This window comes from Bufo gargarizans, chromosome 11 (genome assembly GCF_014858855.1).
Source record: "Bufo gargarizans isolate SCDJY-AF-19 chromosome 11, ASM1485885v1, whole genome shotgun sequence".
NCBI classification, from domain to species: domain Eukaryota; kingdom Metazoa; phylum Chordata; class Amphibia; order Anura; family Bufonidae; genus Bufo; species Bufo gargarizans.
Window position 1 is genome coordinate 25,792,409 of NC_058090.1, and position 25,765 is coordinate 25,818,173.

The 25,765-nt window shown below is 46.3% G+C and overlaps 1 protein-coding gene across 2 annotated transcripts in view; it reads left to right on the forward strand.

Moving 5' to 3' along the window:
- The first annotated feature begins 451 nt into the window (after positions 1 to 451).
- Positions 452 to 25,765, forward strand: part of FOXN3 (forkhead box N3) — a 141,465-nt gene continuing 116,151 nt past the window's right edge. The window contains exon 1 of one of the 2 annotated variants that reach the window (XM_044272822.1): positions 452 to 632. The gene's annotated coding sequence lies outside the window, so the exon portion shown is untranslated. The remainder of the gene's footprint in view (positions 633 to 25,765) is intronic. The other variant, XM_044272819.1, reaches the window with a different exon arrangement.

Below are 25,765 nucleotides of genomic sequence, written 5' to 3' on the forward strand. Positions count from 1 at the left end.
GACTTCTTGGTAAGTAGCAATTTTTTAAAAACAATTACAACAATAAAATAAAATACGCGCTACGCGTTTCAGTGGCGGTCTGCCATCTAAGCACTGGGTACATTTGGAGGAAATGCACTTCTTAAAGGCGGGCTCTGATTGGTTAGTGCGGATGACATCACTCTGTCCCTTTGCACAATTTTCTCATTCTTCCTTGTGCATTTTACTCATAGTACATATCAATAATTGGACTTGATGATCAGCACAAACGGCTGGAAAAGCCGCGTCCGACAGATATTTATAGGCCGCCTTCATGAATTAATCACAGTGCCATCTAATGATCGTCATGTGCGATATTGATTTTATTGTTGCTAATTCCGTTCTTTGCAGGGAAGCCGAAGGCTGGGCCGCGCTCCGGAGAGATGAGCCGATGAGCAGTAGGACCCAGGAGGCAGCTGCTGTAGTTTTGCTCATAACAGTGACAACACCGAGCTGTTTCGGAGAGTATGGGCTGGTTATGGCTGCATTCTGTCTGCAGAGATCCCTCACATTAAACAGCACCAGGATGGCCGGGATAAGCCTGGGAATATAAGCGGACCCCCTAGAGAAGCGGCTGATGCAGGCAGGACACTCCACAGATCAAGGATTACAAGGTAAAGAACATGGCTTGTGCCCCCTCCTGCTCAAGAAACATTCCCTTACTGAGACCAGTGTGCTGTAACCTCCCAGTGCTGTAGATTACCACCGAGGTGACATTGTATCCCTGTGCGCTGTGTACAGGCTAGCTAAAGATACAATGTATCGGTCTGCAACATACCCTGGTAACATTGTATCCCTGTATACAGGCTAGCTAAAGATACAGTGTATTAGTCTGCCACATACCCTCGTGACATTGTATACAGGCTAGCTAAAGATACAATGTATGAGTCTGCCACATACCCTGGTGACATTGTATACAGGCTAGCTAAAGATACAATGTATGAGTCTGCCACATACCCTCGTGACATTGTATACAGGCTAGCTAAAGATACAATGTATCAGTCTGCCACATACCCTCGTGACATTGTATACAGGCTAGCTAAAGATACAATGTATCAGTCTGCCACATACCCTGGTGACATTGTATACAGGCTAGCTAAAGATACAATGTATCAGTCTGCCACATACCCTGGTAACATTGTATCCCTGTATACAGGCTAGCTAAAGATACAATGTATCAGTCTGCCACATACCCTCGTGACATTGTATACAGGCTAGCTAAAGATACAATGTATCAGTCTGCCACATACCCTCGTGACATTGTATACAGGCTAGCTAAAGATACAATGTATCAGTCTGCCACATACCCTGGTGACATTGTATACAGGCTAGCTAAAGATACAATGTATCAGTCTGCCACATACCCTGGTGACATTGTATACAGGCTAGCTAAAGATACAATGTATCAGTCTGCCACATACCCTGGTGACATTGTATCCCTGTATACAGGCTAGCTAAAGATACAATGTATCAGTCTGCCACATACCCTGGTGACATTGTATCTGTGAACATACAGTGTGTCAATCATATACTTTATGTCCCCAACCACCCTGGCAACATTGTATCTCTCTACTGTATATCATTCACAGTATGTCAGTCTAATACCACCACAGACCACATAGTGGACATTGTATCACTACAGATCTACAATGTGACATTGTATGCATCTACTGTGCACACACCTCTGCCTAAAGATACAATGTATCACTCCCGTACCCCATAAGACTAACCAGCAGGGTGACTTTGTCTCATCCTCCTGCATGTACAAGTCTATATAAGGATACAATGTATCACTGGTGTACAATACACTGAGCACCCCGGTGACTTTGTATCAGTTTTCCTAATGATACAGTGTATCCGTCATAGACCCCAGCGCACTGAAGGTAAACACCACATACATCACCGATGCCACCCACACAGTGTATGCACATACTGTAACGTGTATGTAGGTGTTCAGCTCCGGAGGTTTATGCCGTGTCCTTGCACGACATCTCCATGTCTTTATTACTGTACAGGGTTACTTTCTTGCAGAAAAAGTTTCACAAGAAAACGTTCACTGTAGGGAAAGCAAAATGGCAGCTCGTACGTGTCAGCAGCCGTCTGCTTCCTGTTGACAATCACTTTGAGAATTGCAAGCAGCAACACGCTGGAGATGACATTGTCTGCGGCTGCTACTTTGTGTTTCTTTTTTTTTTTTTTTTTTTTCGGGGCCGTTCCCTTCTGTCATGCAGAGGGATGTGATACAGACCGAGAAACAAAACTGTCGTTCCTGCACACGGCTGCAGACAATGTGCTGCTGTGGGGTGGACTGGCCGGGCCAATAGGTGCTACATTACAGGAACGTTCTGCTGTAAACTGCTCATGTACTAACCAATACGCCTGCCGTGTGACCACTGCTTGAAGGTGGAGATGTCACATGGTCAGCCGTCCCGCGCAGGATTGGGTTGGCGGGATGACGTTGCGGCAGGCTGGGGCTACACGGCGACATCAAGTCTTGAAGTGAAGTTGCATGACTTTTAGGGTGAGATTTGGCTGCGGGTCACATGCAGTCAGGATTTGCAACACCCCGAAAAAAAGTCACCGACATGTCACAACTCACAAATGCATCGCAACTTGCATTACTTAAAGAGGTTGGCCACTTTTTTTTGGAGGGGGGGGGGGGGTTTGGCATAAGCGAATCATTCTTACCTGCTCTTTGGCCCCCAGCCCACAGCTGCTTTGTTCGGGTCCCCCGCTGTCAAAATCCACTTTGACACCACAGCAGCCAATCACTGGCCACAGCGTTGACCTGCACCCCAGTTGGTGACATGACGCAGGGGGGGCAGATTACTACTGAGGGTTTTGGCAATCCCCCCTCCTGGCCAGACTTGCAAAAGGGACGCATACTTACCTGCTCCTTGGCCCCCAGTCTTCGGCTGCATCGCTCAGGTACTCCGCTGTCAACATCCTCTTTGACACCACTGCAGCCAATCAATGGCTGCAGCGTTGACCTACTCCCCATGTATCAGGTCAGTTGGTGACATGACGCAGGAAGGGGCAGGTTACTACTGAAGGTTTTGGCAATCCCCCCTCCTGGCCAGACCTGCAAAATGGAAACGCATACTTATCTGCTCCTTGGCTGCATCGCTTGGGTACCCCGCTGTCAACATCCGCTTTGACACCACTGCAGCCAATGACTGGCTGCAGCACTGATCTGCTCCTCGTGCGTCAGTTCAATTGGTCACATGACCTTACACATGGGATGTTGACAGTGTTGGACCCGATCTAGGCAGCCAAGCACAGGATGTGAAGGAGCTGGGACCCAGGTAAGTATGCTTCCTGTTTGCAAGTCTGTCCAGGAGGGGGGATTTGCTAAAACTCCCAAAAAGGTGGCCGACCCCTTTAAGTCGCTTGTGATTTGTGATCTGCAACTAAAAAAATTTTGAGTATAAATTTTTCGTGTGATCTTGGTGACTAGCCTTAGTCCAAATAGACACGAATCTGTGCCACGCTTTCGTGGGTATTGGCTATTCAGTGTCCTCCGAGTCCCACCACATTTTCTCATCACGAGGGGCATGATACGAGATGTGCACCTGCGACCTCCGCCTAACCCTGCAGCGGTAATGCGCATCCGGCACTATGGACGCCTGCACCGCCTGGCGTCCATATTCCTAGCGAAGCGCCGCCGCCGTCTCGTTTGCCACCTTGCATCGAGGGGACGGCCTGTTTAAACTGAGCTTTGTTATTTTAACATCTGGTTACGTGGATCAGAGCTAAGATTGCTCTCGACATCACAGGAGCAGCTGAACAGTCGGCTCTATAAATGGCTGATGTGAACACGCTCCGAGATCCGGGGAGAGCTGCATCGGCAGCAGTCACTTTTCACAAGTGGGCGCATACATGAGTCACTGCGAACTGTCGAGGCTCGCGTGTATCCGATTAATCCCCCCGACAGCTCTGAAGGTGCAGATTCTGTTGCTGATCCTGTATATGTCTGGAGTTCTTGCAGTCATCAGGATTTTATTTCAGGGCCGGAGTCTTAAAGTTATATTTGCAGAATAAATTGCATGGAGAGATTTATTCCCCGGGGCTGTTACTATAGAGAACTACAGAAAAGACTGAGGCTGAATAAATGGGCCCTTCTTGTTCAGTGGCGCAGAGTAGGATGGTTATTTATTTGATAGGAATATCAAATATTCATATAATCTGTTTGTGTAGTTATTTTTTTTATTTTTATTGAATCTGTTATTTAAAGGGCATCTGTCAGCAGTTTTGTACCTATGACACTGTCTGACCTGTTACATGTGCACTTGGCAGCTGAAGACATCTGTGTTGGTCCCATGTTCATATGTGTCCGCATTGCTGAGTAAAATGACGTTTTAATATATGCAAATGAGCCTCTAGGAGCAACGGGGGCGTTACCATTACACCTAGAGGCTCAGCCCTCTCTGCAACTGCTGCGCCCTCTGCACTTTGATTGACAGGACCAAGCAGTGAAAACATCATAATGCCTGGCCCTGACTTTTCCTAAAGTGCAGAGAGTGCAGCAGTTGCAGAGAGAGCAGAGCCTCTAGGTGTAACAGCAACGCCCCCGTTGCTCCTAGAGACTCATTTGCATATATGAAAACTTAGGAACATGGGACCAACACAGATGCCTTCAGCTGCCAAACGCATAGGTTTAAAGGGGTTGTCCAAGTGTTTAGGATAGGTGATCAGTATCTGATCAATAGGGGTTTGACTCCCCCACTAATCAGCTGTTTGAAGAGATTGCAGTCTCTTCCTAGGCCAGTGACATCACGTTTATCGGTCACACGGCCTAGGCGCAGCTCAGTCCCATTCAAGTGAATGGGCTGCAATACCAAGCACAGCCACTAAGCAATGTACGGCGCTGTGCTCAGTAAGAGGCGAGGAGGCTGCAGCGCTCACCATAGTGCTGCTGCCTGATCAGTGGGGGTGCCAAGAGTCAGACCCCCACCGATCACATACTGATGACCTATCCTATCATCAATATCAAACACTCTGACAACCCCTTTAAATGTGGTGAAGGGGTTTAAGCACATGCTTGAGAAAGGGGACACTGAAACCTGATGGACTTGCCGTGGAAAGTTCACCATGGGGGAATTTATTATAATGGAAATGAATAGGCAGTTTTGAGGACTATTTGAAGTCCTTCCCTTTTTCGGGTTAGTGGATCCCTTTCCATATGGACAGTTGAGCGGCGCTACTTATTGTGTGCTATTTAAAGGGGTATTGATGAGATATTGCTAGGGTATGCCATCCGTGTCAGATAGGTTTGGGTCTCACCTCTGGTACCTGGCTCCTATCTCTAGAATGGGTCCCTTAAAGCTGTGCATGCGCGGCCAACCTCCGTACAGAAAATAGCCAAAGAATGGGTCGCCTATTCCCAGCAGTCCCATAGCGGTGAACGGGCGGTGTGCTCTCCATTCACCACTATAGGACCTCGTAAAACAGACATGTAAGATCCCATAGCAGTGAATGAAGTGCAAGCTGCGCAAGCGTGGTGTGCTCTCCTTCACTTTTAGGGGCCCCGCTCTGAGGATAGAAGCGCGTTCTAGATGTGGCACCTGAACCTATCTGACACTGCTGGTCTATCCTAGTGATTGGCCGTCGGTGTCCGAGGTGGGATACCCCTTTAATTTTGTCACACTGTCCTGTGTTTTCCTTAGACAAAAAAAAAAAAAACAGTGTGCCACAACTGCGCTGTGTGAACCTGGCCTACGTCCAGTGCCGACGGTCTCCGTCATGTGCAGATCAGATTTCTCTGCTGTCTGTGCGATGCTATTTGGCTGCCGAAGAGAAGTGCTGTGATTTCTCTTCAAGGACACTAGTGATGTGAGCAGGATTAGATACAGCGGCTGAGCAGACTGTATCTCACATGACAGGATTAGATACAGCGGCTGAGCCGACAGTATCTCACATGACAGGATTAGATACAGCGGCTGAGCCGACAGTATCTCACATGACAGGATTAGATACAGCGGCTGAGCAGACCGTATCTCACATGACAGGATTAGATACAGCGGCTGAGCAGACCGTATCTCACATGACAGGATTAGATACAGCGGCTGAGCAGACCGTATCTCACATGACGGGATTAGATACAGCGGCTGAGCCGACCGTATCTCACATGACAGGATTAGATACAGCGGCTGAGCAGACAGTATCTCACATGACAGGATTAGATACAGCGGCTGAGCAGACCGTATCTCACATGACAGGATTAGATACAGCGGCTGAGCAGACCGTATCTCACATGACAGGATTAGATACAGCGGCTGAGCCAACAGTATCTCACATGACAGGATTAGATACAGCGGCTGAGCAGACCGTATCTCACATGGCAGGATTAGATACAGCGGCTGAGCAGACCGTATCTCACATGACAGGATTAGATACAGCGGCTGAGCAGACCGTATCTCACATGACAGGATTAGATACAGCGGCTGAGCAGACCGTATCTCACATGACAGGATTAGATACAGCGGCTGAGCAGACAGTATCTCACATGACAGGATTAGATACAGCGGCTGAGCAGACCGTATCTCACATGATAGGATCAGATACAGCGGCTGAGCAGACCGTATCTCACATGACAGGATTAGATACAGCGGCTGAGCAGACAGTATCTCACATGACAGGATTAGATACAGCGGCTGAGCAGACCGTATCTCACATGGCAGGATTAGATACAGCGGCTGAGCCGTCAGTATCTCACATGACAGGATTAGATACAGCGGCTGAGCCGACAGTATCACACATGATAGGTTTAGATACAATGGATCAGCTGACAGTATCACGCATGATAAGCTTGGATACAGCGGCTCAGCATATAGTATCACACATGATCGGTTTAGGTACATAGCTCTGTACACAGTATCGCACATTATAGGATGAGATACAGAAGCTCAGCAGACAGTATCACACATGACAGGCTTAGATACAGCGGCTCACTGTCCCTGAGGGTTGTATATGACATCAGCCCTGTATATTCTGAGCACTGAGACGCTCGGTTCCCGCCGCTCCGGTTCCAGGCTGGGGGCGCCTCAGTATTTCGCAGGCCGCTGCCTGATATCAGTAAACAAGATCCTCATTGGCTGCAAAATTTAGATACAGGAAGTGGCTGTGTTCTAAACCTGAGAAGTGGGGACTTGTCGTCATGGGAACAAGGAGCTGGCTGCGGCTGCCTTCCGTCCTTTAACCCTTGCAAGACTGCACTGCTAGTCTGTCAGTCTCTGGACAGGAAAGGATGGGGGGGTCACAGATTTTTGCAATCAAAGTCACTGTTATTTCTACTGTCTCCTGAGAATAGTCAGTGGTAGAACTATAGAAATGTCTGTAAGGTCTATATTTTATATGTGTGATTGTATATGTCACAGGAGATCAACATGATAGATAGAGAATGTATGTATGTACACAGTGACTCCACCAGCAGAATAGTGAGTGCAGCTCTGGAGTATAATACAGGATGTAACTCAGGATCAGTACAGGATAAGTAATGTAATGTATGTACACAGTGACTGCACCAGCAGAATAGTGAGTGCAGCTCTGGGGTATAATACAGGATGGAACTCGGGATCAGTACAGGATAATAATGTATGTACAGTGTGACTGCACCAGCAGAATAGTGAGTGCAGCTCTGGAGTATAATACATGAGATAACTCCGGATCAGTAAAGGATAAGTAATATATGTACACAGGTACTGCACCAGCAGAATAGTGAGTGCAGCTCTGGAGTATAATACATGATGTAACTCAGGATCAGTGCAGGATAAGTAATGTATGTACACAGTGACTCCACCAGCAGAATAGTGAGTGCAGCTCTGGAGTATAATACAGGATGTAACTCAGGATCAGTACAGGATAAGTAATGTATGTACACAGTGACTGCACCAGCAGAATAGTGAGTGCAGCTCTGGAGTATAATACAGGATGTAACTCAGGATCAGTACAGGATAAGTAATGTAATGTATGTACAGTGACTGCACCAACAGAATAGTGAGTGCAGCTCTGGGGTATAATACAGGATGGAACTCGGGATCAGTACAGGATAATAATGTATGTACAGTTTGACTGCACCAGCAGAATAGTGAGTGCAGCTCTGGAGTATAATACATGATGTAACTCAGGATCAGTGCAGGATAAGTAATGTATGTACACAGTGACTCCACCAGCAGAATAGTGAGTGCAGCTCTGGAGTATAATACAGGATGTAACTCAGGATCAGTACAGGATAAGTAATGTATGTACACATTGACTCCACCAGCAGAATAGTGAGTGCAGCTTTGGAGTATAACACAGGATGTGACTCAGGAAAAGTGCAGGATAAGTAATGTATGTACACAGTGACTGCACCAGCAGAATAGTGAGTGCAGCTCTGGAGTATAATACAGGATGTAACTCAGGATCAGTACAGGATAAGTAATGTATGTACACAGTGACTGCACCAGCAGAATAGTGAGTGCAGCTCTGGAGTATTATACAGGATGTAACTCAGGATCCGCACAGGATAAGTAATGTATGTACACAGTGACTGCACCAGCAGAATAGTGAGTGCAGCTCTGGAGTATAATACAGGATGTAACTCAGGATCAGTACAGGATAAGTAATGTATGTACACAGTGACTGCACCAGCAGAATAGTGAGTGCAGCTCTGGAGTATAACACAGGATGTGACTCAGGAAAAGTGCAGGATAAGTAATGTATGTACACAGTGACTGCACCAGCAGAATAGTGAGTGCAGCTCTGGAGTATAATACAGGATGTAACTCAGGATCAGTACAGGATAAGTAATGTATGTACACAGTGACTGCACCAGCAGAATAGTGAGTGCAGCTCTGGAGTATTATACAGGATGTAACTCAGGATCCGCACAGGATAAGTAATGTATGTACACAGTGACTGCACCAGCAGAATAGTGAGTGCAGCTCTGGAGTATAATACAGGATGTAACTCAGGATCAGTACAGGATAAGTAATGTATGTACACATTGACTCCACCAGCAGAATAGTGAGTGCAGCTCTGGAGTATAACACAGGATGTGACTCAGGAAAAGTGCAGGATAAGTAATGTATGTACACAGTGACTACACCAGCAGAATAGTGAGTGCAGCTCTGGAGTATAATACAGGATGTAACTCAGGATCAGTACAGGATAAGTAATGTATGTACACAGTGACTGCACCAGCAGAATAGTGAGTGCAGCTCTGGAGTATTATACAGGATGTAACTCAGGATCCGCACAGGATAAGTAATGTATGTACACAGTGACTGCACCAGCAGAATAGTGAGTGCAGCTCTGGAGTATAATACAGGATGTAACTCAGGATCAGTACAGGATAAGTAATGTATGTACACAGTGACTGCACCAGCAGAATAGTGAGTGCAGCTCTGGAGTATAACACAGGATGTGACTCAGGATAAGTAATGTATGTACACAGTGACTGTGACTTTCGCTCCTCGTGTGAACGGTCTTATTATTGCTCCTTGGCTTGAACCTTGGTTGGGGCTGTCTCTCTGCCGGGATTATTAGACATAACATTGCAGTGGTGATAACCTCGCACATTCCTATCAGAAGACTGTTATTGTGGTATCTGGGATCTGACCTTGACTGAACCCAGGATTCTTCCTATTGTCATCATTTTGCAAAACTTTAAAGAGCATTTATATGAAGTAATGAAGAAGTAATGAGGTTCAGGCCGCCACTACTGATCCGACCGTCTTCACCCGGCCCCGGGCTGCCTCCTACTGTTTCCTGCCCTACTGAATCCCTGGAATTGGGGCTGGTATCTGCTGGCGAATTTGCTATTCCAAAGAATTGGCCGATTTCTGGCCGAGGCTGGTGGGGGTTGTTGTCTGTGCGTCAGGTTCCTGTATGAATGGTAGAAGTTGTAGTCTGTTTGTGATATTCAACTATTCACTGGTGAAAATACTGTCTTTTATGGTAGGAGCAGTTTTCTGTAGTACTATAATCAATGAGGATGTTGGGAGTTGTCAACCACATGCCTTTATCGTACAAATAAGTGCCAGGGGTCATGCACGCGGCCATGTCTTTTATGGTCTGCAAAACACGCATGCCGCCATTTTTTTTTTACATTTTTCTTTACTTCTGTAGAAATGGCCTATCTTCAAAATGAACAACAATAGGACGTGTTCTAATTTTTTGCGGGTCTGCGGAATGGACTTACCCGTGTACTGTCCATATCTTTTGCGGCCCCATTAATATTAAAGGGCCCGCAGTGGATCCGCAAAAAATGTAAATCGGATGCGAACCAAAACCACGGCCGTGTGCAAGAGTCCTTTGACTAGGTTGACATATGTTGCATGAACTCCAGTAGTCTTTTGCGACAGAGCAGCTGACTACCGGACTTTACCGTATCCGGCATAGCAGGATCCCCATTGACTATAATGGGATCCGACAGGGATCTGACCGGTTTCTGGGATATTTTCCAGCTTTTGATTGGACAAATACCACTGCTTGCACTTCTTTTTTGGTCAGGTGAAAGCCAACATTTATGCCGGAAACGGGCCAGATCCCCATTGGATGTGGAGGTGCCCAGCAGTATACAGCCGTGCCAAATACGGTAAACTGCGGTAGTCTGTTCCCCTGCCGCAGCAGATTACCGGAGTATATGCCACAGATGTGAACATACCCTAACCACAATCACCAGTGGAATCAGAATAGTGGGAGTTGTATTCTGTGTATTAGGACTTATGCCCACGAATGTAAGGTCTCCGTACCTGTACTGCCGACCGTCAATAGCGGTTTGCAATGCACGGGTATTGTCCGTATGAACTCCGTGCTGTGGGTGCAGACCCTTTGATTTGAATGGGTCCGGGATCCTCAAGATACAGCAAAAGATAGGACATGTCTTATCTTTTGCGGTGCGGAGGCACGGACCTATACCCCACAGCAGTGTTTCCCAACCAGTGTGCCTCCAGCTGTTGCAAAACTACAACTCCCAGCATGCCCGCACAGCCAAAGGCTGTCCAGGCATGCTGGGAGTTGTAGTTTTGCAACAGCTAGAGACACACTGGCTGGGAAACACTGCCCCACAGAAGCACTTCGTAATGTTTCCATAAGCTACTGATCCGTGCCTCCGCTCCGCAAAAAATTGAATATGTCCTATCTTCCGCTATAACTTGCGAATCGCGGAACCATTCAAGTCAATCCGCAACATGGAGTACGCACGGACAGTTCCCGTATATTGCGGTCCCACCGATTGCGGTCCCCAATACGGATACGGAGCCCTTACGTTTGTGGGCATGAGCCATTAGATTCACTGTATGTGTGCACTGGTGGAATCGGGGAGGAGTTGGAGAGTTGTAGTCTGTGGTTTGGATTGAGATGGTGAGGATGGTGGGATTTCTATTCTGCATGGAGTACTAGAGGAATTACTGGGGATAGTGGGCGTTGTCTTCTTTGTGCTGCATTCTTGCATGGACTGATGGAGTCATAGGGGGGGAAATTATCATAGGGGGGGGGGAAATTGTAATTTGCCTCAAATGTATCAAGTGGCACACGTTTGAAACCCACTATTTTTATACAGAAATTTGCTCAGTCAGTGAGGATGGTGGGTGTTGTAGTCTGGATGCTGCAGTGGGTTGATGTCTTCAGAGCATGCAGTTTACTGCACAGTGTGCCCTCCTCATGGGTACAGACCCCAGGCCGCCATTTCTGCGCTCGGCCAGGATTTCCTCTCGGGGGCTTTTTCCTAGAGACTTGCGGAGAGGAAACTGTCTGCTCTGATGGTAAGCGGAAGTGCAGGGATCCTCAGACTCCTGACTCCGCCGCTTTCCTCCGCCTTTTAGTTTTGTTCCTTTCTTTGCGTCTTCAGCCGGAAGCTTGCTCCTCGGAGAGATAAAAAGTTTGCACTGTGGACTGATATATTTTACCCACGCTGATACATTGCAGCAAACTATCAGAACAGGAGAGACTTGTCTTCTGAGGTGGATACATTGTAAGACTAGCGGTAAAATCACCCGGCAGAGGAGCAGCCTGCTGGAGTCCATCGTATCCAGCATAGCCACACGCTGCCTTTCCCCACCGGAGCCTATTGACTATAATGGAACCTGGCGGGGGGTTTGGCTCAACGAAAACACTTTTTTTTTGTTTTTTTTTCTTTTTCCAGCCAGGTCCCGGCAATAATGCCAGAAACGGGCCGGTCCCCTCCGGGTCCCATTATAGTCAGTGGGGCCTGACAGTGCTCCGGCCTTTTCCGGCTATACCGGATAGAATAAACTGCCGGAACAGAGAATAGGGTGAAACTAGCATTACGATTCCGCAGCTATGTCTGAGTGGACTAAACAAATATGCATAACTTTACTGACAGCAAGCAGAGATCTTGACATGGTGAGAAAATATACACTGCACACACACTCACATATACACTGCATACACATATACACTGCATACACATATACACTGCATACACATATACACTGCACACACATATACACTGCATACACATATATACACTGCACACACATATACACTGCACACACATATACACTGCACACACATATACACTGCATACACATATACACTGCACACACATATACACTGCATACACATATACACTGCATACACATATACACTGCATACACATATACACTGCATACACATATACACTGCATACACACTCACATATACACTGCACACACATATATACACTGCACACACACTCACATATACACTGCATACACATATACACTGCATACACACTCACATATACACTGCACACACATATATACACTGCACACACACTCACATATACACTGCACACACACATATATACACTGCACACACACTCACATATACACTGCATACACATATACACTGCACACACATATACACTGCATACACATATATACACTGCACACACATATACACTGCACACACATATACACTGCACACACATATACACTGCACACACATATATACACTGCACACACATATATACACTGCACACACATATACACTGCACACACATATATACACTGCACACACACTCACATATACACTGCACACACACATATACATACACACTCACATATACACACATTCTTTAGTGGAAAAAGGCACACCTGTTGAAGTTGAGACCTAGGGCTTGCGTTCCGTATATAGGCCGTTTTTTTAGTTCCGTGTACGGAACCATTCATTTCAAAGGTTCCGCAAAAAAAAAACCGGAATGTACTCAGTATGCATTCCGTTTCCGTATTTCCGTTCAAAGATAGAACATGTCTTATTATTGCCCGCAAATCACGTTCCGTGGCTCCATTTAAGTCAATGGGTCCGCACAAAAAACGGAACACATACGGAATGTACTCCGTATGTCTTCCGTATCCGTTCAGTTTTTGCGGAACCATCTATTGAAAATTGCATGCCCAGCCCAATTTTTTTTTCTATGTAATTACTGTATACTGTATATGCCATACGGAAAAACGGTAAGGAACTGGAAACACTACTGAAACAAAAAACAGCCCGAAAAACACTGAAAAAGCCATACGGTCGTGTGAACAAGCCCTAAAGGGGCCAGTCCCGATTCTGCGTTTCTACCAGGTCAGAGGTCACACTGAAGAATGCTCACAAAGGGGATGCATAGCAAAGTGGCAAATTATTACAGTGCAGTGAAAGTATCTGATGGATGCACACGCTCATCACACCGTAAGCTTAGATACAGCAGCTCAGTAGGCAGCATCACATGATAAGATTGGATACAATGGCTCAGCAGACATTATCACACATGATAGGATTCGATACAGGAGCTCAACAGACAGTATCACACATGATGGGATTAGATACAGCGGCTCAGCAGACAGTATCACACCTCATAGGATTAGATACAGCAGCTCAGCAGACAGTATCACACATGATGGGATTAGATACAGCGGCTCAGCAGACAGTATCACACCTCATAGGATTAGATACATCAGCTCATCAGATAGTATTGCACATTAAAAGATTAGATACAGCAGACAGTATCACACATGATGGGATTAGATACAGTGGCTCAGCGGACCACATCGCACATTATAGGATTAGATACAGCAGCTCAGTAGGCAGTATCCCACATGGTAGGATGAGATACAGCAGCTCAGTAGGCAGTATCCCACATGGTAGGATTAGATACAGCAGCTCAGTAGGCAGTATCCCACATGGTAGGATTAGATACAGCAGCTCAGTAGGCAGTATCCCACATGGTAGGATTAGATACAGTAGCTCAGCAGACATTATTACACAATAGACATATACAGTGGCTCAGCAGACGCTATCAGTCTTTATAGGCTTAGATACATAGCTCAGGAGACAGTATCACATGTTGTGGGCTTGGATACACCAGCTGACTCTGGAGTTTGTGTCAGGACTTTGTGCACATTAGACTTTTACAGCCGGGGGAACATGAGATAATTTCCGTATTCCTTCATCCCGCTGGAGGCTCGCGCTGCCGTCCTGACCAAAGTTCTGTTTTTAGCTTCCAAGCTGTCCCCTAATCTGTCGCACAGCAGAGTCGGGGGAATGTTGTTGTCATGCGGTTGAAGTGATGTAAAGTGCAGTTTGTGCATTTATGTTATATTACAGCAGTCGTCCAGGAGAGCGGGCGATCCTCCCTGGGCTGGAGGACTACTACTCCAGCTCTCCGGTTAGGTTCTGCAGCGCTGGCACTGTGGAATTAATAGGGGAGCTGATTAAGCGCGTTCATTGCCAATTGTGTAGTGTGACAAAGAAAAAAGCCGCACTGTTCTTTATACTGTGACGCTTAACCCCTCGCCTGCCAGATACCAGACCAGACACCTAAACTACGGCGCCATCATCTGTACATCAGAAGATGTGATACAGTAAAAAATCTGAAAAATATTATATTGTCCAATTTACAATGTACGAGTGACTGACCGCTGATCTCTAGTGAATGGATAGGCTGCATTCTCAGTGATGTCACCGCTGATCTCTAGTGAATGGATAGGCTGCATTCTCAGTGATGTCACCGCTGATCTCTAGTGAATGGATAGGCTGCATTCTCAGTGATGTCACCGCTGATCTCTAGTGAATGGATAGGCTGCATTCTCAGTGATGTCACTGCTGCTCTCTAGTGAATGGACAGGCTGCATTCTCAGTGATGTCACTGCTGATCTCTAGTGAATGGATAGGCGGCATTCTCAGTGATGTCACCGCTGATCTCTAGTGAATGGATAGGCTGCATTCTCAGTGATGTCACCGCTGCTCTCTAGTGAATGGACAGGCTGCATTCTCAGTGATGTCACCGCTGATCTCTAGTGAATGGATAGGCTGCATTCTCAGTGATGTCACCGCTGATCTCTAGTGAATGGATAGGCTGCATTCTCAGTGATGTCACCGCTGATCTCTAGTGAATGAATAGGCTGCATTCTGAGTGATGTCACCGCTGCTCTCTAGGGAATGGATAGGCTGCATTCTCAGTGATGTCACCGCTGCTCTCTAGGGAATGGATAGGCTGCATTCTGAGTGATGTCACCGCTGCTCTCTAGTGACTGGATAGGCTGCATTCTCAGTGATGAGTCTCATTCTCGTCTTCATTTTTAAAGTCAGTTCACGATGACCTCTGGGGACTCTCACAGGGTTGTGCGGTGTTACCCTGTGTAACCCTAACCCAAAAACCCCTTTAAGAGGAGTGCTGCGCATCTTGCTCTGGCAGGCTCTTTGTAACGCCAGTCTTCAGTAAATGAGCCCCATTGTGTCTGCACGCCGTGCGGAGGATTTCGCTGCCTCCTGATTTTCGCTCCGGTTTCCTGCCATTGCTATGGAGCCTATAAACTCCGGTTGTTAGGGGAAGCTTGTCTGTTGCCTAGCAACCTTGGTAAGGAAAATAGATTTCCCTTCTCCGCTGCTGGAAGGATTCGCTGTAACTGGGGGATGCTGGTAATAGCAGATCACATTGCTCCATGTTCTTTACCCCGTCTGGGAGCGCAGGCAAGAACCGGAGGGGTAGAGAGCTCGGGAATTTACCAAAGATCGGGGAAAGGTGTAGATTTATTCCCTTTAAATAAATGCTTTCATATTGATAATGATTTACTGTATGTTTATATGTATCGATATAGTATTTTTAATTATTTTTATTATTATTTTCTCTGGCCATCCACCTAATTTTAAACACATCCACAGGAGTGAATCCTTATCTTGTTTCATGAATGGAATGTGAAGACTGACACAAGCAGTACGTTATACTGGTAATTACAGTCTTGTGTCAATGGCTTTGTAAACCGGGGTGACAACTCCCATGGGTGCTTAGCAGTGGTGGCCATTGCTAGTTGGTTATTAGGCTGGCGGCCAATAAACCTGTATAATGTATAGGGCCCTTTTATAATTTTTTTGCTCTCGTCATTACCTCTGTGCTCCACTAGGGGGAGTACCATAACTTTGTTCAATCTGCAGACGATCGTGGGGGTCCACCAGGGTGGGGTGGATCCACTCTTTGTAGCAACCCACTGATTTGGCTTATAAAGGGGGCTGTAAATTGGGATTCCTTGTCCAACCTCAGCCCTAGTCGCTGCTTTTAAAAGCTAAATCAGTAGGGCAGATATGAGGGGAACACCCCAGTCCAGGGGCGTAGCTAAAGTCTCATGGGCCCTGGTGCAAGAGTTCAGCTAGGGCCCACCTTCCCTTAGTGCTTTGTGGCCAGGGGCAGGGGAGCACCTAGCCTTTCTGCTGCCTCAGGTGAAAATTGAAAGGTTCCCCCCCCCCCCAATGCCAAATTCATTACCTAACCCCTTCCCTCCAGCCAGAGGTGTAACTTGACGAGCATGCACTTTCTTAATCTTATGTGGCATAAGGGTCTTTGGCCCCCCTCAGGCTCCCGGGCCCGGTAGCTACTGCTACCTCTGCACCCCCTATAGCTACGCCCCTGCCGGTGGACATGTGTAAGCTCATCCCTCTAGGGCTCATTCACACTTGTGTATTAAATGTCTGTATTAATTCCATTTGTTTTCAATGAAAAAACGTAGTAAATATTTAGGGTACTTTTACACTAGTTTAACATCGGCGTTGTTAGAATCCGGCAGGCAGTTCCGGAAATCCGTACGCAAACGGATATCTTTTTTTCCGGATCCGTTAGACTTATTCATTGAAATACCGGATCCGTCTTTCCGGTATCATCCAGAATAACGGATCCGGTATTTACATTTTTCAAAGCTAGAAAGAACTGTGCATGCGCAGACTGGAAAACCGCATCCGGCGATGCAGCAATTTCCGGAACACTTGGTACCGGATCCGGCATTAATGCATGTCTATGGAAATGAATGCCGGCAAGTGCAGTAGTGTTCCGGGATTTTGGCCCGAAAAAACCCCCCGCAGGGTCGACAATACAAGGCCGCCGGCCGTGTGCACCACGCATCACGGATGGGTCCGCAATTCCGGAGATGCAGAACGGAGTCACGGAACGGAACACCGGAAGCACTACGGAGTGCTTCCGTGGTGTTTCTTTCCGTTGTTCCGCACCGCAACATGTCATATTTATTTGCGGTGCGGACAGACCACGGAATGGGTCCGGCCCGCTGCACGGATGTTGCCCGTTGCGGTCCCCAATTCACGGACCGGACTCCCAACGGTCGTGTGCATGAGGCCTTACAACAAGAAAAAGACAACGAGAAAAAGGCAAAATGCAACAAATGCAGGTGAGAAGTACAAAGTACAAATAATTGGTTTTGCATATCCGCATGTGATCCGGATTTGCGTACTCAAGTGTGAATGAGCCCGTACATGGTGTAATGTGATATGAAGGCTGATAACTGGCAGTGTAAGGAGGTGACGCCCGGCAGTCACGGTTCCCGGTGATCTGTGCCCGCCTGCCAGTCATCTCCTATGTAGTGACTGCCGCCGCTTTATAATGGCAGCTCCTTTATCATCTGTCTGTTAGACTCATTATTTCCCAGTGCCGGCTGCGGATTCAAGGCTGCGGCCTCGCCGACTGTTTACCCGCCAATCGCTCAAGCCTTTTTTTTCCCCTACGTTGTTGTTTTAAATGCAGGATTGATAAGTTCCACAGCGCAGATAGCGGTGTTATTACCTCACCCGCCCTTCCTGCGCACAACCAGCTCTCCAGTAACACATTCATCTGTCAGGTACCAGATATGAGGGAAAGGAGACGTATGTTCTGCCAGCACGGCTTAGATACAGCAGCTCAGCAAACAATATCACACATGATAGCAGGTTGGTAGATTGTATAACTCATAATAGTCTTAGATACAGCGGCTCAGCAGACAGTATCACACATGATAGGATTAGATACATTGGCTCAGCAGACAGTATCACACATGATAGGATTAGATACATTGGCTCAGCAGACAGTATCACACATGATAGGATTAGATACAGCGGCCCAGCAGACAGTATCACACATGATAGGATTAGATACATTGGCTCAGCAGACAGTATCACACATGATAGGATAAGATACAGCGGCTCAGCAGACAGAATCGCACATGATAGGATTAGATACAGCGGCTCAGTCGACGGTATCACACTCAATAGTCGTAGATACAGCGGCTCAGCAGATAGTATCATACAAAATAGTCCTAGATACAGCAGTTCAGTAGACCTTATCACACATGACAGAATTAGATACAGCGGCTTGGTAGACAGTATCTCACATGATAGGATTAGATACAGAAGCTCAGCAGATAGTATCTCACATGATAGGATTACATACAGTGGCTCACTGGACAGTATCACATATGATAGCGTTAGATACAATAGTCATCAGAAGGTATCACACATGATGCAATTACCTGCAGTCGCTCAGCAGACAGTATCACATATGATAGGATTAGATACATGTCAGAGTAGACACTATCGCACATGATTGGATTAGTTACAGAGTGGATTACAAATGGTAGGCTTAGATACAGCATCGGAGCAGTAGGCTTAGATACAGTGGCTCAAGCAGACAGTATCCCATATGATAGGATTAGATACAGCATCTGAGCAGACAGTATCACATATGATAGGATTAGATACAGCATCTGAGCAGACAGTATCACATATGATAGGATTAGATACAGCATCTGAGCAGACAGTATCCCATATGATAGGATTAGATACAGCATCTGAGCAGACAGTATCACATATGATAGGATTAGATACAGCATCTGAGCAGACAGTATCACATATGATAGGGTTAGATACAGCATCTGAGCAGACAGTATCACATATGATAGGATTAGATACAGCGTCTGAGCAGACAGTATCACATATTATAGGATTAGATACAGCATCTGAGCAGACAGTATCACATATGATAGGATTAGATACAGCATCTGAGCAGACAGTATCACATATGATAGGATTAGATACAGCATCTCAGCAGACAGTATCATATATGCTAGGATTAGATACAGCCGCTGAGTACACTCTATGATAGGCATTCCATAGTGGGCAATGTAGTTCTGTGATGGAGTATCCCACTTTCCCAGGCTCAGATACCATGAGCAGGACTCTACTTGCAGTGCAGGTAAGGAGGCCCAGTACATTAGATAGATTTTGTGGAATTGTTTGCTACATGTTCCTGGGATGCAGGATTACGTAAGCGGACAGATGGCGTGCCCGGATACCTGGCTGCTCGCTGGATTCCTCCGCATACCTGCGTATTACTGCTGCCTGCATTGTGAGCCGCTGTGAAAGCCTCTGAAGATGATGGATTGGGACTTGAGTACAGATACGAATCCTCAGGAGAGCCTCTTCCCTTTCTCTAGTGAACGCTGCAGAAATGATGGAAATTACTGGCCGTACACGGCTCTGTATGAGGAGATCATCTTGTAGAGGTCATTTGCAAATGAGAAATTCCCTGATGGTGTCAGAGCACAAAAAAAACTAACTGTCCAGAGGACGTTCATTCATACGTCTCATTGTAACCCAGGGGGAGAAACCGCAATCCTGGAGCACGCATACATCAGAGAGCTACACTGTGGAGCGCTCTTATGTCATCAGCTCGCAGTGATGTCATAGGCTGATATAGTCACTGAGTTACTAGGTTAGGCCTCCTGCACACGAACGTGTGCGCCCCGTTGCCGTATTGCGGACCGCTTTTGCGGATATGCAACACACGGGTGCCGTTTCGTGAGCATTCCACATCACGGATGCGGACCCAGTCAAGTGAATGTGTCCGCGATCCGCTGCGGCTGCCCCATCGACGGTGTTCTTGCATTGCGGCCCGCATTTTGCGGGCCGCGACCCCGGGGTGCACACGTTCGTGTGCAGGAGGCCTTAGTCTATAGTTGCACAGTGATTCTATAGTGTGTCGGCACAGAAGTTGGTCACATCATTGTAATGACAGCTGTGGTATTTTTTATGTCATCTTGGAATGATGTCATAGATTAGGATTGTCAGCTGGGAATGATGTCATAGTGTATGATGTCATCTCAGAATGATGTCATAGATTGATATAGTCAGCTGAGACTGATGTCAAGCTCTATGATGTTAGCTCAGAATGATGTCCTAGTCTGGCTTTGTCAGCTGAGAGAGATGTCATAGCATATGATGTCAGCCCACAGTGATCTCATAGATAGAGAAAGATGTCATAGTGTATGATATCAGCTTGGAATGATAGTAGGCTAAGAGTGATGTCATAGTTTATGGTGTCATAGTTTATGATGTCAGTGGAGAAAGATGTCATAGTCTATGATGTCAGCCCACAGTGATCTCATAGATTATTGTAGGCAGCTGAGAATCATGTCATAGTGTATGATGTCAGCTGAGAATGATGTCATAGTGTATGATTTCAGCTGAGAATGATGTCATAGTGTATGATATCAGCTTGGAATGATAGTAGACTAAGAGTGATGTCATAGTTTATGATGTTAGTGGAGACTGATGTCATAGTGTATGATGTTATCTTAGACTGATGTCATAGACGATATAGTCAGCTCAGAATGATGACATGTATGTCAGCTGAGATTAGTGCCATAGATTAATGTAGTCATCTAAGAATGATGTCATGGTGTAAGATGTCTGCTCAGGCTGATCTCGTAGATTAATGTAGCCAGTTGACAGTGATGTCATAGTTTACGATGTCATAGCGTCATAATGACAGTTTTTCTAACTATATCATAGTTTATAATGTCAGCTCAGAATGATGTCATAGCTTTTTGGTGTTTCCCGAAATGATCCCACATCTGTTGTGTGTTTTATTGTGATGGAGCCCAGCTGGATACCAGGCCCAGTCTACAAGGAGGCTTGGGACTGCCTCTGGAAGAAAGCTGCCATGTCTTTCTAATCCTGTAGACGCCCTTCAAGGGCTCCTGCCGGCAGCAGAGCGGTGCACGTGGAGCCTGTAAGGAGGCCCATGGAATACCTGTGGTTCTGTACTGGAGCCATGGGCCCTCTGTCATACCACTGCTGATCAGGTTGGCACCATAGATTGTACAACTAGATGCCAGTACATAGCTGTGTATATGTACCCTGCAGGGCATATTAGAGAACCAGATGCATGAATGTCGTCCTGCTGGTCTTCTGGGTGCACCCACATGGTGACTGGTCCACCATAATCGCTGTATATCGTGGGATTTATTACAGGGGAAATAGTTAAACACTGGAGTTCAGGAACTTTTTATTAGAGAATACGATGGATTTGCTATATCTGCTTTATATCCGCAAATCCAGGTTAAGTCCTTCACCGGGACGAAGGCCAAGGTTTCGGCTTAATATTATTAACCGTGATCATCATATCGTTCCCATGTGTACGTGATGTCGTCCACCACGGGTTTCCTATCCCGAAAAGGGCACTTTCTATTTGCAGGTGTTGATGCAGTTTTGTTGCTTTTTTTTTCCTTTTTTTTTCTTTCCACATTTTACTGTAAATATTGCATAAAAACCCCACAAAAGTTGCATCAAAAACTGCTAAAATTGCATCAAAACCTGCACATGTCTCGGATCGTAGTACTGTACGGAATCGCAATTGATTTGCCTTTGATAACTTATTAATATATCAGTGTTGCAAATGTGTCCAGCCAGTAGGACCACTTCTCCTAAAGAGCATGCTGGAACTTGTAGTTTCCCAACAGCTTCGGATTGCAGACCGCATGCTGTAGTTTTATATATGCTGCAATATGGTTACAATAATTTAAAGAGGAGCTGTCACCTCTCCTGACATGCCTGTTTTAAGTAAAAAAAAATTAATTACTTGCATCCCCCATGTAATAACGAGTCTGGAACACCTATTCTTATGGCTCTGTGTTGTGCCGTTCCGTTATTATTCCTGCTAGAAGTAGTGAGTGAATGGTTAGCAGTTTGCAATGAAGGTCCCAATGAGTGTTACCAATGGAGGGTGTGTCCCTGCACAGTCTGACATTAAAAACTGGTAACACCCATCTGGACCTTATAACTACTAGCAGGAATAATAAAGGAATAGCACAGCCTAGAATCATAAGAATAGACGCTTTAGAATTACATTCACCCTGTAATGGCTGATAACAAGGAACAATATTAGCATTTTACTGCCTGCACCCCCCTGCGCATGCACTGCGATTCAGGCACATGTGCAATGAAGTGATGTGTACCGTACATGTGCAGTGTGCATGCGCCCTATACCGCTGGAGTAGAGTCCTGGACTCTTCTTTCACAAAGTATTCATGCCCACGACCATGTGTATTTGGGCTCTAGCACACGAACGTATTTTTTGTCCGCGTCCATTTTTTTTTTTTGCGGCCCGTATGTGGAACCATTCACTTCAATGGAGCCACAAAAAAAACGGAAATGACTCCGTGTGCATTCTGTGTCCATATGTCCAGAAGGTTGTTCCGCTTAAAAATAGAACATGTCCTATTATTGCCCACATTAAGGACAAGGAAAGGACTGTTCTATTATCGGCCGGCCGTTCTGTTTGGCCAAATTTCGGAATGCACACGGCCAGTATCCATGTTTTGCGGACTGTAAAACATCGACTGTCGTCTGCATGAGCCCTTTTACTGATACCGTCCGTGTGGCAATTGCATTTATTTCAGAGGCTCATTGACTTCACTGGGTCCGCGGTCCGCATTTTGTGGCCAAGTATAGGACATGTTCTACCTTTTAGCAGAAAGGACATGCGGATGCAGAAAGCGCACAGATCATCCGTGTCCTGTCCGCTCTGTAAAAAGATAGAATATGTCTGCAAAATGCGGACCACAGACTTATTAAAGTCAATGGGTCCGCAAAAAAAATGCAGACTGCACATAGACTGCATCCGTATTTTGCAGATCCACAGTCTGTGGACCGCAAAACGGACGCAGACACCGAGGCAGATGGGTTTGCTATGGGCATATTTGGGACCCTAATCCCTAGCTGCACACAGCATGCTGGTGGTTTAGTGGAGTAATGAGGTCCACTTGATTCACACTTTGCGGTCATGTTGCGTTTTTTAATTTTTGCTGCAATTTTCGAAGTCTTCGGCAAAACTTCTACGATTTCACTACCATTTCAGCAAATTGCGGCACAAAACTGTGACTCAAACTGCCTGTGTTTGATCAGAGTGATACCTGAACCTGCTAACCTCACTGTTTACACCAGCTGGTACGGTCGGGACCGTCCGTAGATTTCCGCGTGCGCCTCTTGAGTCACCTTATATTATGAGTGATAACGAAAGCAATAAATGGTATCAACAATTAGTCGTAATAAAGAGACTCCAATGAGCTGGAAATATTTGACCGATCGCTTCTCCGCATTGCCCCTCCCTCGGTCTGGCGCATTAATGAGCGCAGGCCGCTATCTACGCATGAACCGTGGTTGTTGCTATCATACATTAAATGAGGAGAATTACTATTAGCAAATACACAAAAGGAACAGTCAACACAGCGCTAATCGTACTGTAGTGTATCATAGACCCTTAACCCCTTATGTGCTGCACGCACCTCCCCCTTAGTCTGATAACTGTATCCTCTGATATCAGTCATTAGTCACATTCACTGGAGCAAAGCGTAACTGCACCCACAGTGGAGATCTATGGAGTTTTTGCAGCGTTTTACGGTTGCAGCAAAGTGAATGTGATTTAACCACATACTGCATTAAAAAATCGCGGATCTTAAAGCGCATTTGTCAGCAGATTTGTACCTATGACACTGGCTGACCTGTTACATGTGCCCTTGGCAGCTGAAGGCATCTGTGTTGCCCCCACGTTCATATGTGCCCGCATTGCTGAGAAAAATTATGTTTTACTATATACAAATGAGCCTCTAGGAGCAACGGGGGCGTTACCATTACACCTAGAGGCTCTGCCCTCTCTGCAACTGCTGCGCCCTCTCCACTTTGATTGACAGGATCAGGCATGATGACGTTTACAATGCCTGGTCCTGGCAATCAAAGTGCAGAGAGAGCAGAGCCTCTAGGTGTAACGGTAACGCCCCCGTTGCTCCTAGAGGCTCATTTGCATATAATAAGACATCATATTTCTCAGCAATGCGGGCACATATGAACATGGGACCAACACAGGTGCCTTCAGCTGCCAAGTCCACATGTAACAGGTCAGCCAGTGTCATAGGTACAAAACTGCTGACAGATGCCCTTTAAGGCTACATGCACATGAACGTTGTTTGTTTCCGTGTCCGTTCCGGGTTTTTTTTGCGGATAGGATGCGGACCCATTCATTTCAATGAGTCCGCAAAAAATGCTGTCCGCATCAGTATTTCCGTTCCGTAGCCCCGCAAAAAAATAGAACATGTCCTATTCTTGTCCGTTTTAGGCATTGTTACAATGGATCCGCAAAATAAAAAACGGATGCCATCCTTTTTTTTTTTTGCTTTATCCGCAATTTGCAGACCGCAAGACACATACGGTCGTGTGCATGTAGCTTAAATCTGCAGTGTGTCAATTTATGCTGCCGATATCCACAGAAAATTTCACTGCAAAATGAAATCCGTAGCATTCCCTTCTACGGGGCTGACGAAGACAGCGCCCCATCAGCAACATAGAAGTTTACCAATATGGGCAGTGCCTTTCTATTCAAAGAGGGCACTTGGGAGGGGGTTTCCCTCATTTTCAGGATCACATGGGATTCCACCCAGATGGGCGAGCAGGGGATTCTGGGAAGGTTGACTTTGTTTGGTTAGTAGTACCAGTGAGGATGGCCGCTCTGGATGCTCCGTAAATCTATTCTCTAATCTTTGCAGAGTTTTAAAGACAAGACCATTTTTCAAAGAAAACCCAGCGTGAGCGAGGGAAATTTAATTTTCACGTGCGTTCTTCTGGTTTGCGTTGCAGCTTTAATTAAGTGCACTTTGGTGAGACGTTTGCCCCCCCCCCCCATACTGTTCGTTGTTATCTCAGTATTAGTTTTGAGCGAGCGGCTTGGCTCATGTAGCGGAACTAATGTGCCAGGGTGGTAGGAGGCTGCCAGTGAGCCGAGCAGCTGTCCTTTACACTGGGCGCCACGTAAAAGTCATAAAATGGAAATCTGCATTCACGCAGCATCCTCCGTGTGCACGCTGTCTCCAGGACCCCGGCGAGGAAACGGCGCGTCTTGATGTTCTCGTCACCTGTTGAGCCCGACGTGGAAGGAAACGGTTTGAATTAACATAACATATCGTGTCGGTGCCATCGGAGATGAAGAGCCCGGAGTCCGAGCTTTATAAATAGACATTTAATCTCTTATGTAGAGAGGGAACATCTGCTCACATCAGAAATCTGCAGAAGATCAGGCTGCACCTCTGGATCCGACCGCATGATAGCAGCTCGCAGCCAGAATGGGATTGTGCCGTCATGTTTACCATGGGAACGTGGTGCCACAAGCATGCGTGCCATAGCAGCAGATTCT